Source organism: Dasypus novemcinctus, chromosome 5, assembly GCF_030445035.2.
Source record: "Dasypus novemcinctus isolate mDasNov1 chromosome 5, mDasNov1.1.hap2, whole genome shotgun sequence".
NCBI lineage: Eukaryota > Metazoa > Chordata > Mammalia > Cingulata > Dasypodidae > Dasypus > Dasypus novemcinctus.
Window position 1 is genome coordinate 134,151,480 of NC_080677.1, and position 11,708 is coordinate 134,163,187.

Sequence of the window (11,708 nt, forward strand, 5' to 3'; positions counted from 1 at the left end):
AGATTGAACTTTCTTTTGAGCTGGGCAGCTGTCTTTATGGGGTGCACTCCTTGTGTGTGGGGCTCCCCTATGCGGGGGACACCCCTGCGTGGCAGGGCACTCCTTGCGTGCATCAGTACTGCACATGGGCCAGCTCCACATGGGTCAAGGAGGCCCTGGGTTTGAACCCTGGACTTCCCATGTGGTAGGTGGACACTCTATCCATTGAGCCAAGTTCGCTTCCTATATTTTTTAATGTAACATTTTTTGTGATCTATGTATCTTTAAAAAATACAATAAAAATTATGGAGGTGAGGGTGGAGAGTGGGGTATATGGGAACCTCATGTTTTTTAATGTAATGTTTTATGTGATCTATTAACTTTAAAAAAGATAACTAAAAAATAAAATTAAATAAAAAAAAGAAAAGGTATTTGAGCAAGTATAGATCCATTCCAACATTTCCATCTCCTTGAAACTTTGGCCTCCTCCTACTGTATTCCAGGACAATTTTGGCATTTCAGACTACTTGCCTATAGGCTAATCAAGTTCAGGTTTCAATTAGCCAACCCTGCAGACTATTAGCTCTACTCCCTGATCCTTGAACAAAGATATTGACTCCTATCTTCTAGGTGAAGGGACCCATGTCAGAACATTTAATTCTCATTTATCTTTCATGCTTTTCTGATTCCATCTAATAAAAGTTGGATGCTCTGCAACTCCTTCATTGTAAAGGCCATCTTCTTCCAGAGCAGGTCTTATTCTTCTGCAAATGATCTATCTTAGAATCTACCTGTTCTTATGGGCAATGAGAGGTGGTTAGGATGGGTCCTGAGGAAAATCAGCATAACCTTGAGAGATCTAGAAAAGCTGGGCCCTTGAAATGCTCTTATGAATGGAAGACCAATTTCCCAGATAGTGGGTTAGAGAGGGAAAGGAGCCGCTTCTCAAGGAAAGGGAAGTTTAGGGGATTTGTGGTTCATATTTTCAATTTTGCCTATGGCTACTCAAATATCTCTTTCTCATATTGATCCTCCCACCAGTACCCTTAGGTTAGCATAAGAACCAGGATGATAATTTAATTGGTGATATTAAAACTGCAAACCTTTCAAGAAGGACATGGGCTTGGTTACTAGCTCTATCTATATTTTCCATCAGGAGATGAAGGACTTCTTTAGAGCTGTCACTGAGGCATTATGATTTCCCACTCATATTCTGAGTTTGGAATACCTAGCCTTATTCTTTCTCCTGTGTTCACTCTCCAAGGCTGTCTGAAGTAGCCAGCTCATGCCTCACTATTTTATCACTACTCTCCACATAACTTTCCCATGGCATCAGCAGTGATAATTTTAGTACATAGATTGCTAGCATACCCCACAGGTTACTAGTATCTCATTTCTCCCTGGTGAGGAGATTATCCATACATTCCTCAAATATGTCATCAACATAATCCCAGAATCCTGTTTCAAGGGTTTCTTTCCTGGGGCACACAATCATTATTTCAGTCATTTGACAGGAAAGAGATGAAATGTTTAAACTAGAAATTGACTAGAGTTTAATAAAGGGTCTATTTACAAAGGTGTAGGCATAGTTTAGAACACCAGCGGTAGATCATGTAGTATGCTGGGTTTAGCAGCATTAGATGAGCTATTATTACCCCAAAGCCAAAGTGTGAGGGAAGGGAACAGTTGCCTGAACCTGAAGAAGGGAACTCTGTGGAGACAACTGACTAACAAGAGCTGTAGCTTTCATTAAAGAAATATGAACAACTCCATAGCAATTTGGTAGGGAGGTGTTTTGGTTTAGTTTAAAGATGTTTAGCTGCTCAAAGCAGATACATAAAATGCCTTGGTTTCATTATGTCATTTTTTTAGGAGGTATTGGGGATGGAACCCAGGACCTTGTAGATGGGAAGGAGACACTTAACCACGGAGCTACACACACTCCCATGCCTTTGCTTTAACTGTGGGAATTGATTAGCTTACAGTCTTACAGTTCTGAAGCCATGAAAATGTCCAAATCAATGTATCATCAATATTATGCTTTCTTCCTGAAGATGGGATGCTGGAGATCTTGGACCCCTCTGTCACATGGCAAGGCACATGGTGGTGTCTGCTGGTCTTTTCCTTCTCTTTCAGGTTTTGCTGCTTTCAGCTTCTTGTTTCCTTGCCTTTCTATTTTTCTGAATTTCATTCTTTTATAAAGGACTCCAGCCAGAGGATTAAGACCCACCCAGAATAACATGGGTTTTAACTTAAGATCCTACTCACCAAAAGATCCTTCTTACAATGGACCCACATCCACAGAAATGGATTAACTTTAAGAACATACTTTTCTGGGGGCACATACAGCTTCAAACCAAAGCAGAAGGGAACCTAGGGAGTAAATACTTCAAATGCATTTTCCTTCCACCCTCCAATTTCCTGACAGTCCCAGTCTCCTATAGTTGAATCCAACTGGAAACCAGAGGACAAAGGAGACTGTTGGTGCACTCACAGAGGCCAGCTTCCTGAGGCTCAGGGCAGGGTACAGAGTAGAGATTTCATATGGAGGGGGAAAAAGACCACTTCTCACATAAGAAGATGTGGATTACTCCTAGAGCTCATGTGAGTGTTTAGGAGACCATCATCATATATGTTACAGTATAGAAAAGGCAGAGAGCTGCTTTATTAAATCATCAACCTTTAATCTGAATTATGAATGCAATTCACCTAATCTGAGCCTTGATTCCAGAGAGGTTTGGGGTGATATATTGTGAGAGGAGAAGTATGGGTTAAGTTAGGCCAATTCCTAGGTGGCATGAGTGCCTTGAGATTGACTATATTGAAAGTAACAATGTGTGTGCACAGAGGAGAGACTGACAGAATAGAGGAGAGATTATAAAATACATGGCTTATTTTTCAATTTTACTTGATGTTACCCCTCTAGAGAAAATTCTAACAAAACAAAACAAAAAACAACAAAAAATTCATTATTTAAGGCATGTAGAAGTAACTGGAATTAGAGAAGAATTGACCTGGTAGTTCAAACCTTGCTTCTTATGTTTTAGTTGGTTGTATAAATGTCTTTTCTTCCTTATTCAGTTATAACTTGTTTAACATTGTGGGTTTGTCTTGTTCATCTTTGTATCCTCAGAAGCACCTAGCACAATGCTTGTTGAACAGTGTGGACCAATAAATACTCTTGTGGAGCATCAAATTCTCCTGCAGGCTAATGTTTGGTACTACACTATGCACAAATCATCTAAAAATAACCTTCAAAAAAATAAAAGAATATAGAATTTAAGTCTATCCATTGGTTCTTCCTAGCAGCTCTGCTCCTATAACTTAGGGGAAAGTTGAAGTTATTGGCAACATTAAGACTTGGGAATTATTATTAGTATTAGAGGCAGATCTTAAATGTTGTCTTAAAGAATCCCTGGGCATTCATCTTAAACTCATTTAGGTGGCCCAGTAAATACTGCAGTGGTCAATATAGATGGTGTTTCATTAAATTAATCTGAGCTGCTCCACAACTGAATTGTTAAAAAATGTTTGTACCACTTTTCTAATCTCTCTGGTTTTTTATTGGGCTTTGCTTCTACAAGTCTAACTCCTCCAGAGCAGCAATTAATGCCGTCTGGAGAGTGACTCCTTTCTGCCCCATGGTGCTCTTTACTGGGTTAGCAACTAAAGGCAATCTGGGAATACCCATCCACCTCTTCCTTTCCACACAATTGGATGCCAACTCTTTCCAGCCTTGCCTTTCAAGCCCAGAGGGGAAGTTGTCTCATATCCTGGTTGCTCTTTTCCCAATTCTTTGAGAAGCAATGGCCTGAGGAATTCAGTATATGTCAAGTTATTTATCATTTTCAGTTCCATAGCAGGTGGAGTCATCTGAGGAGAGAAGTCAAAAAATGAGTTGCAACACCTAGGTCAGGATCTCCAGAGGTCTGTGGTACGAAGGATGGTGGAAGGGCCATGCTGAGGCAAAGCATGGTTGAGAGGTGATGGATGGGGATGCTGTGCTTCTGGCTGTCCCTGCATGTGTCTCTCTCCCATCTGACACTGGCTCAGGTCTGTAGAGCTGTTTACTAAGCTCTGGTTCATAGTCTTATTTTAAATACCCCATTAATTAGGGTTTTTATATGTTTAATGTGGAGTAGGCTGAATGGTCTCTCAAGTCCTTTTCAGCTCTTCAAGTTTTATGATTTTTGTAGAGCACACAAGTAGTTCTTGACTTATTCCATGCAATGAAGTGGGTTGCCATCTGGTAGTGAAGGTGTGCACTGGCAAAGTAGTAGGGTGGGGAGAATTTTGCTTGTACACCCTCTGAAGGAAGAAGACAGTCTCCTTTGCCATGAATGTGCTTTAAATATATTAGAGTTTGTCATGTCATGGAAGAATGACAAATGAGATTTAATGATATTTCTGGTGACTAATGATGTGATTGAGACTGCACCTACACAGAACTCTCTCACAAGTGTGGAGCCAGGTAATTATTATCTTATTATTAATTCAAAAAAATCCAAGAATGAATATTTAAAAATGTATGAATAAGCTTTGTTTTGGCATGATTTGATGGGCAAGAGGGAAAGAAGACAAGTGGTGGATTAATATTTTTACCATTAGGTAAGTGACATCTCAGTAAAAGACATAATCTCTCCCCATTTCACTTTCACCCCTTCCACCACCATACTTACACATATGCAGGTGCCATTGAGACTTAGTCTGCAAGTAGCTGAATAAAAGGAGCTGAGACAGCTATAATATTATCATCAGACTTTACCAAACAGTGGGAGATAGCACAGGTTGTGGCTCTGCCATCAGACTGGCTTGAATTTGAGTCCAGACTCTAACACGTATTAGTTGATTGACTTTGAGCAAGTTAACTTGTATAAACCTCAATTTCTGCACTTACAAAGTGGCATAATCATAGTCATTTCACAGGATAATTGGCTTATGAGTTTACTTATTTAGCCAACATTTATTGACTATTTACATATAAACACATAGTCCAGTGTTTGGTATATAATATATGCTCAATAAATGGTGGTCGTAGTAGTAGTTTGCTTGGAGAGCTATAATAATAAGGTGGTCATAGCAGTTGTTTGCTTGGGAGAATAATAGTAGTCAGTCCTTAAAGAATCTTCAAATTCTTTTGAAGAGGCAAGATATCTACATACAAAGGGTATCCAACAATATGAAAGAGTATATGTTTTGTGATGAAAAGATTATAGTGCTACAGGAATTAGAGTAACTAGAGAAAATCATGGACTGGAAGGGACATTACAAGTCATTTATGAGGAAATGTCCTAGAGATATTTAATGATGAAGGAAATTTCACACTACTGGTCAGTGGTAGAGGGAAAGGAAACTGACAGTGTCTTCATTTTAGCATCTCTATTATGTTATACAGATGGTAGGTGCTTCTATAGGCATTACTTCATATGAAACAATAAGGTTGTATAAAGTATGCTTTTCTGTGTCTTTTGTCCATCCATCTGCCTGTCCATCCAATCTGTTCTACATGCTGGAGATACCAATATTAACGAGATAGAAATGTCTGCTTTGAGCTGGAAGTCAAGACTCAAGTTTTCTGACTGCTCTGCCACTTATTTGTTTTCAATGAGGGCATGTATAGTGGCTGAGAACACTGACTTTGGAGCCAGAGTGTCTAAGTTTAAATCTTAGCACTGTCATTAACTAGTCATGTGACCTTGGGCAAGCTATTCAATCATTTTGCATCTCAGCTTCTTGTCTCTAACATGATGATGATGGTTATAATTCATGGAGTTAATAATGCACAAAGTATTTAGAGTGGTGCCTGGCACAATATCTGCTTGCCATATTATGAGACCTTGGGTCCCTTAGTCAGTAGACACATTGTAGGGTTTTAAATGAGTTAGTCCTGGGTATGAAACCTGGATTCACTATTTACCAGCTCTGGAGCACTGAGAAAATGATACCACTTACATTTTTCTAATACTCAGTTTTGTCGTTTGGGGGAAATGCCCATTTACAGTCCCTTCCCACCAAAAAATATTGACAAGCAGCATGCTTTAATGGAGAAAAGCATGGATTCCAAAATTAGAAAACCTGGATTTGCACCTTAGTTCTAATATCTGTGATCGCAGGCAAGACACTTGGACAGATCTTAAGATATTTTTGTGTAAAATGGGAACAATAATCATATACCTCATAGATTTGTAATGAAAATTCAGGAAAATAATATATTTTAAAGCATTGTGAAAGTGTGAAGCCCTATATAAATTCTAATATTTAGAAGTGTAATGGTTAGCTGCCTTTCTTTCCCTGTAGCTGTGGTGTGAAGTGAAGGCAAAGCCCCAAAAGTCTGACCCAGTGACTAAACTCTGGCCTTGATTTCTGTTTGGCTTCTGATCCTCCAACTGAGGTGGATAGATCCTGGAAATATGTGACAGTATGGTAGAAGAGTTCTCAAAACCATATCTTCTTGGATGACCAGATTTCCTCAAAGGTTTGGGGGAAAAACAGTCTTTTATGTTAGCTATCATGGAGTAGAATATAAGTCATTCATGAATTTTACATTAAAACTTGGGATTTCATTGAAATTTTGTGATTGTGGTGAGCTGATTCTGATTCTGTCCCCAAATAAAGGTAACTCCCCTCTAACGGATAATGCTTTGGAGAAAAAAAATTGAGATATTCTGGTATCAGTTGCTTACCAGAATGAGAATCTTCTTTTATTTAATTGTAGGCTTCACTACCTAAGGAGAAATGAAAATATTTTATCATGAAAGAGTAGGATATATTTTCCTTGGGGTCTAGAAACTGTCTTGAAGAGAAAACTATATCAGCTAGGATAACCTTGACTGCAAGTGATTAAAAACTCCAATTTATAATGGCTTAAACATCAAGGAAATCTATTTTCTCATATATTGGAGGTCATAGGAAGGAAGGGCAGTCTCTAGGTATAGTACAATCAGAGGTTTAAAGATGAATTATGTCATAAAGGGCTCAGTCAGTTTTTCAGACTCTCCTTTCTTCTGCCTAAGGTCACAAGATATTTATCCGTGACATTTGTGATTGCTTGCTTACCTTTTTCCCATCCAGTGGGGATGAGGGAAAGGAGAATAATTAGAGAATGAGACCATGAGAGATTTCTCACCCAATCATGAAATAAATTCTTTGCTTCAGTCTGTTTTGGGGCATCTTGTGTTATGTCTATACCTCTAGCCCTATAATAGTCTACTGGGGAATGGAATCAGGATCATTGCATGTAGTGTGTGTGTAGGGCATGGTGACTGGCACAAACCATGGTTGTATAGGAAAGGCAGAAGGACAGGATGGATGTTGGGTAGCAGTGTCCATTTCAAGTGTCCTCCAGGGAGATAAATGACTTCTGAAAGTCTTGTATAGGGGTTTTGGGATTTTTCTTCCAAGGTGAATTTTGGTCTGTTATTATAATACAAAGTTGTTCATTGTGATTGTGACTTTAAATGTGTTGATTTTTGGCTCACATTGCTGTATTTTCCATTGTTCAGAAAGAAGAGGAGACAGTGAGCAGAAATGCTATTCTGGAATAAATTATGAGTTCACTGAGAGCAGAGAGAACCTGGGGAAAATTGCCTGTGTCTTTGTGAAATTCATAAAAGCCAAATAAGGGCCTTGTCAGTCAACTGCCCTAGATCTTAGGAGAGCAGACTCCAAGCTCAAGAAAAAGATGGGTATGATCACTAGGTCAGAGACTTAATAAAATATACTTCAAGAGGAAAGAAAACTTAAAGAAACCTTAAATTCTGACAATATAGTTGTGATAGGAAACATGGTATTAGAATCATATTTCATCTTAACTCCTAGCTCTGTGCCCTTCCAGTTTTCTTCTCTGTAAAATAAGAATAATAATTCTCAATTCATTAGAAAATTAGAGAAAGTATATACATTTTCAAACACATGTATGATGAAGAAGTGTTTTAAAAATTATTATTGATCCTAAAAAGCAAGAAAAGGAAAGCATATTTAGAGAAAACATTTAGATGTTTTTTTCTTTATTTTCTTTTAAATGTTACATTAAAAAAATATGAGGTCCCCGTATATCCCCCACACCCCCACCCCACTCCTTCCACATCAACAATCTCTTCCACCATCGTGGCACATTCACTGCACCTGGTAAATACATTTTCACCTGATGAATACATTTTGGAGCGCTGCTGCACCACATGGACATTGGTCTACATTGTAGCCTACACTCTCCCCCATTCCACCCAGTAGGCCATGGCAGGACATACAATGTCCAGCATCTATCTCTGCAATACCACGCAGGACAACTCCAAATCCTGAAAATGCCCCCACATCACATCTCTTCTTCCCTCTTCCTACCATCAGCAGCTACTGTGGCCACTTTCTCCACATCAATATTACAATTCCTTCCCTTACTAATCACAATAGTTCTCCAGCAGAACACCAGTAAGTTCACTCTAATCCATACTCTATTCCTCCATCCTGTGGACCCCGGGGTGGTTATGTCCAGTCCTCCTCTACATCAAGAGGGGGCTTAGATTCCACATGGATGGTGGATGCAATTCTCCTTCTTGCAGTTGTAGGCACTCTTGGCTCCTTGGTGTGGTGGTTGATATTCACCTCCCTGTTAGCTGGTCAGGGTAAGCCCAATAAACCAGAGTGTAGAAGTTGCAAGTCTGCTGAGGCTCAGGGCCTGGCTGTCACATGGACAGTCCAGAGATTCAGGTCTCCTGAGTATACACCAACCCTCATGCCAACCACAGGTCCGGTAAAAGTAACAGAAGAGGCATGTGTAGAAACGTCATATGTGAGTCCAACTCCATCACACTCAGGAACACAAACTCCAAAGTAGGGCCAACTGACATGGCACTGAACTCCAGAGCCATCTGCCATGACCATAGAACCTGTGGGTCTCTGTCATCCTTAGGAGAACCAGTATGTGGGTTTCTATCTACTTTGACTGTCTGTGGTACCCTGCTGAGGTGTGCATAAGTGTTACCCCTCTGATGACCTCCCAACTCTTTTTTGAAGACTCATAGCCATATAAACTCATTTGTCCTTTCCATTTCCCCCTTTTATTCAAGGTCAAAAAGCAGTTTTTAACACCTTATATTACATGTAGGCTGAGATATTCTGCTGGTCAGGGTTGACCCTTTTATTCAAGGTCTTTTTCTAGTTACATCATTAGATGTTTTTAGATGAAACAAAAATTTCAATAGCATATATTCATGTGTAGAGGAAGGGACACAAAATCTAGGATAAATCTGAGAGATTTGAAGTTTACAAAAGCAGAGTTAGTGAGGGCAAAAATGTTTATGAAAATTTATAACAAAAATGCTTTTAAAGGAAAACCTGTATTTGAAGCGAAATGAGTAATAAAAAAGGACAGACCTGTGGCTTATCCAGATGGCAGAGAACAAAATAGCCTAAGGTGTCTTTTGCTTCTGTCTTCTTCCAACTGGAAAGAATAAATCAAACACAGAAGGAGGCAACTGAAGAACAAGGCAGGTGAGAATCAGTATGAAAGGTCCTAGCTTCTTTAGATGAGGTTATCTGCAGACCTAGAAAAATTCCCGAGAAAACTTGAAGAATAGTCAATTGGGTGCTTGCTTTGGCAGCACATATACTAAAATTGGAATGATATAGTGAAGATTAGCATGGACCCTGCTCAAGGATGACATGCAAATTCGTGAAGCATTCCATATTTTTGAGAAAACTCCTTAGAAAATATAATAAGGAAGGATTACATGTTTAAGGTGATTAAGGGGGAACATCCTGCACAGGGGCAGGCTTCTAGGGAGTGTGTGAGTGCTCAACTTGTCATAGTGTGTTATATCACTGGTTGGAGACCCATACGGTGAGTGGGAAGGGGTACCCACAACCTCGGGAGGCTGATGTTCTCAAACAGAGGAAATTGTGTCTCTTGAGAGAATTGGTGGCTCCCAATGGGGGAGGACAGTCTATACTAGGGAACTGGGAGTGCCTACAACCGCAAGCAGGAGAATCACATACATCGACAATGTGGGTCTAAGCCTCCTCTCGATATAGAGGTGGAATGGATATCACCATCCCAGGGTCCATGGGATGGAGGAATAAAATATGGATTAGAGTGGACTTACCAATATTCTACTATAGAATTATAGTGACTAGTAATGGAAGAAACTGTAGCATTGATTTGGAGAAAGTGGCCATAGTAGATGCTGAGGGAAGGGAGAGGGAAGCAGGGATGTGATGTGGGGGCATTTTCAGGACTTGGAGTTCTAAATGATATTGCAGGGACAGATGCTGAACATTATATATCCTTCCATAACCCACTGAATATACTGGACTTGTGTTTAATTTCATCTCCCCCAACTGCAGTCTGTCCTATTCCTTTTTTACTAGATTTCATATTAGTTCTCCTATTTGACCCATCCTTATCAACGAGAAAATAAATATTCAAACCTGAAAGTACTTCTTGCATCTTTCCAGTGCATACTATTTTTTTCTCTTTCATTCTCCTCCAGTTGTGGCTGCCTAGAACTTACTACTCATGTTTTTTCTTCCAAAGCCTTCTTCCAAGTAACCATATTTTAGATATATGACTATGCCTTATTCTTGCACAACAGCTTATGAGCCATATTAAGCAAATACAAATGCCTTCTTGTTTCCCATCATGGGGATATTTTCCTTTCAGATTGGTGCAATCTGGATCAAAGTGGTTACCATCAAGGGAATTATTTCTAGTAAAGGAAATTGATATATAAGAACAGACTGGTAGAGCAGGGATGGATAGATAGATAGACGATACCAAGCACAAAGTTAACCTTTCAAGCATCTTAATAGCTCAGATAATTTTGGAAAATAAATGAACTAATATTGCTCAAGTTGTCCTATAAAAGAAGCTGCTTTCCCTCTGCATATCATGTTAATATCTTTCTTTATAATACTTCCAGTGACAGAATATATAAAAATATTTATTCTTGTATTGAAAAAGAATTTGAACTAGGTCAATACTTTGATTAACTGAAATATGTTCATTGATTTTTTAAATTAAATCAATAATTAGAATAATTAATTTATTCTTTCTACAGATTCTGTTTACTCCCACTACATAACATGTACTATTTATGTGCTAGAAACACAAGGGTGATAAAAACATTCTTTTCCCTTGTAGTACTTATGTTCTAGTGGAAAGAGAGAAACAGAAAACAAACAAAGAAGAATAAAGAACAGAAAGAACTTAGGGAGAGCTAGTGTGGGGAGGGATTGCTGTTTAAATAGAGTAATCAGGAAAGTGTGTGCATAAATGACGTTTGAATTGAGGCTGATGGAAGTAAGGGAGCAAGTCATGTTTGGAGGAATAGTATTCCTGGCTGAGAGAACAGGAAGTGTATAGAACCCAAAACAGGAGTACTCACAAAAGATTGACTGCTAGCAGATCCTGGAGTTCTGCCATGTGGTGGGGCAAGATGGTGGGTCTGCTGGTCTCTTTTTACTTTCTTCTTGAGCAGAGCTGTGGGTGATCAGGCATCTTTCTCTGGACCTTGTCTTCTTGAGACTTTCAGGGCTTCTCTGTCTTTCTGCAGCTATAGGCAAAACTGGAGTTCTCTCTCTCACGGCTGGGTCAAAATGGAGAGCTCCCTTTTCAGTGTGTCTGTTTTCCTTCATTGTGTCTCTGTTAATATGTCTTTAGTAACAGGGCACAGACCCAATCCTGGTAATGCCTCACTGACACAGTCCAATCAAAAGCCTTAAAGCAATCTAATCAA

At 39.3% G+C, this 11,708-nt stretch overlaps 1 non-coding gene across 1 annotated transcript; it reads left to right on the forward strand.

Annotated features, from left to right (window-relative positions):
- Positions 1–9,559: 9,559 nt before the first annotated feature.
- On the forward strand, positions 9,560–9,666 carry LOC111764772 (U6 spliceosomal RNA). The gene has a single exon (XR_002797297.1). It is a non-coding gene; the product is annotated as a U6 spliceosomal RNA (small nuclear RNA).
- Positions 9,667–11,708: the final 2,042 nt, after the last annotated feature.